Here is a 5,045-nt window from a genome sequence, read left to right as displayed (position 1 = left end):
GTAAGCTACAAACCCAAATTGTCTAAGGAAATGTAGGTGACTGTCACGGTTTTCGTCCTCTTCTGAGAAGGAGTAGGAAGGATCAGACCAATACGCAGCGTGGTAAGTGTTCTCATATTTTTAATCAAAACTGAACACTACACAAACTGAAAACGAAACAGTTCTGTGTGGAAAACACAGAAAACAATCACCCACAACCAAAATGGGGAAAACAGGCTACCGAAGTATGATTCTCAATCAGAGACAACGATCGACAGCTGCTTCTGATTGAGAACCATACCAGGCCAAACACTGAAAAACAACATAGAAAAATGAACATAGACTACCCACCCCAACTCACGCCCTGACCAAACTAACACAAAGACATAATAAAGGAACTAAGGTCAGAACGTGACAGTACCCCCCCCCCCCCCCCAAAGGTGCGGACTCAAAACCTGAACCTATAGGGGAGGGTCTGGGTGGGCGTCTGTCCGCGGTTGCGTCTCTGGCGCGGGATGTGGACACCACTCCACCATAGTCTTGGTCCACTTAAGTGGCGCCTTTGGAGCGGCGACCCTCGCCACCGACCTCGAACTGGGGAACCTTGCAGCGGGTCCCGAATAGATGTGAGACTCTGGCAGCGCTGGACAGGCGGGAGACTCCGGCAGCACCGGAGTGAAGGGTGGCTCCAGCAGCTCTTGACTGATGGGCGTTTCCGGCTCCTCAGGACAGACGGGCGACTCTGGCAGCTCAGGACAAACGGGCGTTTCCGGCTCCTCAGGACAGACGGGCGACTCTGGCAGCTCAGGACAGACGGGCGACTCTGGCAGCTCAGGACAGACGGGCGACTCTGGCAGCTCAGGACAGACGGGGACTCTGGCAGCTCAGGACAGACGGGCGACTCTGGCAGCTCAGGACAGACGGGACTGGGCAGGACTCGGGCGACTCTGGCAGCTCAGGACAGACGGGCGACTCTGGCAGCTCAGGACAGACGGGCGACTCTGGCAGCTCAGGACAGACGGGCGACTCTGGCAGCTCAGGACAGACGGGCGACTCTGGCAGCTCAGGACAGACGGGCGACTCTGGCAGCTCAGGACAGACGGGCGACTCTGGCAGCTCAGGACAGACGGGCGACTCTGGCAGCTCAGGACAGACGGGCGACTCTGGCAGCTCAGGACAGACGGGCGACTCTGGCAGCTCAGGACAGACGGGCGACTCTGGCAGCTCAGGACAGACGGGCGACTCTGGCAGCTCAGGACAGACGGGCGACTCTGGCAGCTCAGGACAGACGGGCGACTCTGGCAGCTCAGGACAGACGGGCGACTCTGGCAGCTCAGGACAGACGGGCGACTCTGGCAGCTCAGGACAGACGGGCGACTCTGGCAGCTCAGGACAGGACAGGGCGACTCTGGCAGCTCAGGACAGACGGGCGACTCTGGCAGCTCAGGACAGACAGCTCAGGACAGGACAGACGGGCGACTCTGGCAGCTCAGGACAGACGGGCGACTCTGGCAGCTCAGGACAGACGGGCGACTCTGGCAGCTCAGGACAGGACAGACAGGACAGGCGACTCTGGCAGCTCAGGACAGACGGGCGACTCTGGCAGCTCAGGACAGACGGGCGACTCTGGCAGCTCAGGACAGACGGGCGACTCTGGCAGCTCAGGACAGACGGGCGACTCTGGCAGCTCAGGACAGACGGGCATCTCTGGAAGCGCAAGACAGACGGGCGACTCTGGCAGCTCAGGACAGACAGGCAACTCTGGAAGTGCTGGACAGGAGGGAGACTCTGGAAGCGCAGGACAGGAGGGAGCACCTGGAGGGAGGAGACGGAGAGACAGCCTGGTGCGTGGGGCTGCCACCGGAGACCTGGTGCGTGGAGGAGGCACCGGATGGTCTGGACCGTGGAGGCGCAATGGAGGTCTTGAGCACCGAGCCTGCACAACCTGTCCTGGGTGGATACTCCCCGTAGCCTGGCAAGTGCGGCGGGGTGGAACAGACCTTATTGGGCCCGGCTGGTGAACCTGGGACACCATGCGTAGGGCTGGTGCCATAAAACCCGGGCCGAGGAGACGGACTGATTGAGAACCATACCAGGCCAATCACAGAAATACAACATAGAAAAAAGAACAGACCACCCACCCCAACTCACGCCCTGACCAATCTAACGCAAAGACATAATAAAGGAACTAAGGTCAGAACTTGACAGTGACAGTAATAATATTGCACACATATTCAGAAATCTGCAAGTTTTTAATACTACTTCTATATTGCATGATATATTTTTTTAAATCCATTCATTTCCCTGTAATCTGCTGAGATTGTGAACGTTTTCAGGCTTTGAAGGGAGTTTTGACTGGATTTACTACAAATGTGAAATTGACCTGGCAAGCCTGTCTCTGTCTGAGCATGATCACAACAAAAGTAGCTGTGCTGCACGTTTTTTAAGGAAGAGGAGGATGGTTGCAGACGTTCGCATTCATGTAAGAAGGTAAGTTATTAACTAAACTGTTAACCAATATGTTAACTAAAAATGGTATGTGGTGTATTGGCAAGCAATGCATGTTCCCATTGTCTTTATTTGTAATTAATGTTAGCTCATGTATGTCTTTCGGTGGAATCCAACATGCATTGACAATGTCCGAAAGCCGCATTGTATCAGATATACTTCATCATGAGATTGAAATTGGTGGGCTCATCCAAACCATTCATTAATGTGCAATTATTACTTTGCATGTTTTTACCTTATACTTATTTACTGCTTGCTAATGATTAGCGTGCTAGCTAACGGTTAGCGTGCTAGCTAACGGTTAGCGTGCTAGCTAACGGTTAGCGTGCTAGTTTAGCATAATTGGTCAAAATGTCTTTGATTCAGAATACATGATTGTGGTTAACCCAATGTTACATGCATTGGAAAATAATATTGCCAGTGTAACTTGAATTGGTTTACAAGCTAGCTAGAAAAGCCAGTTCCTTTTCATCTGTTTTGTCAAGTCATAAGCATGCATGTGTGCGGAAACATTTTAATAAATCCCCTCATTTAATTATTTTATTTAAGTTTTGGCAGTTTTTTTATCACCCTTTCTTACCCAAAGAGAAATAAGTTGCTAGTTATTTTGGCTTTGCACGTAAAAGAGTGAAACACCACAACAGGAATAAGGATTGTGTAAAGTGTAAAATTTGGTCGGACTGCCAATTCACATGCCTTCCTTTAGCCATATCACTCATACTGTTTCTTGTTTAGTCCATCCATAAAAGCAGATGTGCTTCAGTTGCATCCAGGAACTTGTATAATGTGCTTATGTTATGCTTATACTTGCTTTTTTACCTTGAAAGTGGTCTTAAAAAAGGAAATTGTAATAGATGTTTGTAGGACCTCTATCAGTCAATGATAACAGTCATTTGTGTCCCCCAGCCCATCCCATTTGTTGTGTTCCGAGCAATCTTGTCATTCTTTTAAGTGTCAACCATTCTTTTTGAAACTTGTCTTCCCTTATGAAGGCACTGCAGAGGCTAAGAAGACGCATGGAAACTCTAAAATAAACATAATTCAACTTGTAGACCAGATTTGAAAAGGAAATAATAAAACCAGAAGCTCAGGTTTGTCAGTTGTTTAGAATGAGGATACTGGGGATTGTTGAATCATATTCAACTGCCTAAGTGGCACATGACTAATTTAATATTATTGTATCCTTAGATGTCAGACACCGAGGCTGCCAGTACCTCTGGATTGTCCATGTGTTGGATGATGCACAACCGTTGGTCAGAACTGACAGTGTTTACGTAAGTTTGTATCATTCAACACCATAACATACTGTAAGTTCTTGTGAATCTGCTTTGTAAATAAAAGACAGGCAAGTCTGCACTTTCATCCCATATTCATTGTATTGTAAAAAAATGTAAAGTGGAGGAGCACAGAGCCATAACTAATCAAAAAGTCCAAATACTTTGTGTTTCTATTTCTGATTGTGCAGTAATATCTAACAAGTAATCTCCAACAATTTCACAACAACTACCTTATCTCTTCAACCGATCGCTGCTCACACCTGCCCGCCCGCCCAGCATCACTACTCTGGATGGTTCTGACTTAGAATATGTGGACAACTACAAATACCTAGGTGTCTGGTTAGACTGTAAACTTTCCTTCCAGACTCACATTAAGCATCTCCAATCCAAAATTAAATCTAGAATCAGCTTCCTATTTCGCAGCAAAGCATCCATCACTCATGCTGCCAAATGTACCCTTGTAAAACTGACTATCCCACCGATCCTTGACTTCGGCGACGCCATTTACAAAATAGCCTCCAACACTCTACTTAGCAAATTGGATGCAGTCTATCACAGTGCCATCCGTTTTGTCACCAAAGCCCAATATACTACCCACCATTGCGACCTGTGTGCTCTCGTTGGCTGGCCCTCGCTTCATATTCATCGCCAAACCCACTGGCTCCAGGTCATCTATAAGTCTTTGCAAGGTAAAGCCCTGCCTTATCACAGCTCACTGGTCACCATAGCAGCACCCACCCGTAGCACGCACTCCAGCAGGTATATTTCACTGGTCACCCCAAAGCCAATTCCTACTTCGGCCGCTTTTCCTTCCAGTTCTCTGCTGCCAATGACTGGAACGAACTGCAAAAATCACTGAAGCTGGAGACTCATATCTCCCTCACTAGCTTTAAGCACCAGCTGTCCGAGCAGTTCCTAGATCATTGCATCTGTACATAGCCCTCCCTAATAATCCAACTACCCATCCCCATACTGTTATCTATCCCCATTTATTTTGTCCTTTGTCAGTATCTCTACTTGTACACTCATCTTCTGCGCATCTATCACTCCCGTGTTTAATTGCTATATTGTAACTATTTCGCCACTATGGTCTATTTATTTTCTTACCTCCATTATCCTTCCTCATTTGCACACATTATATAGACGTTTTCTATTGTATTATTGACTGTATGTTTGTTTATTCCATGTGTAACTCTGTGTTGTTGTTTGTGTTGCACTGCTTGGCTTTATCTTGGCCAGGTCGCAGTTGTAATTGAGAACTTGTTCTCAGATAGCCTACCT

The 5,045-nt window shown here is 48.2% G+C and overlaps 1 long non-coding RNA gene across 1 annotated transcript; it reads left to right on the top strand.

Annotated features, from left to right (window-relative positions):
• The first annotated feature begins 2,297 nt into the window (after positions 1 to 2,297).
• On the top strand, positions 2,298 to 3,735 carry LOC135530111 (uncharacterized). The gene is made up of 3 exons (XR_010453804.1): positions 2,298 to 2,469; positions 3,480 to 3,578; positions 3,676 to 3,735. It is a non-coding gene; the product is annotated as an uncharacterized LOC135530111 (long non-coding RNA).
• The last annotated feature ends 1,310 nt before the right edge of the window (positions 3,736 to 5,045 follow it).

This window comes from Oncorhynchus masou, unplaced genomic scaffold, assembly GCF_036934945.1.
Source record: "Oncorhynchus masou masou isolate Uvic2021 unplaced genomic scaffold, UVic_Omas_1.1 unplaced_scaffold_1257, whole genome shotgun sequence".
NCBI lineage: Eukaryota > Metazoa > Chordata > Actinopteri > Salmoniformes > Salmonidae > Oncorhynchus > Oncorhynchus masou.
The sequence above is the reverse complement of the archived record's forward strand: the minus strand, read 5'-3'. Positions and strand labels throughout refer to the sequence as shown.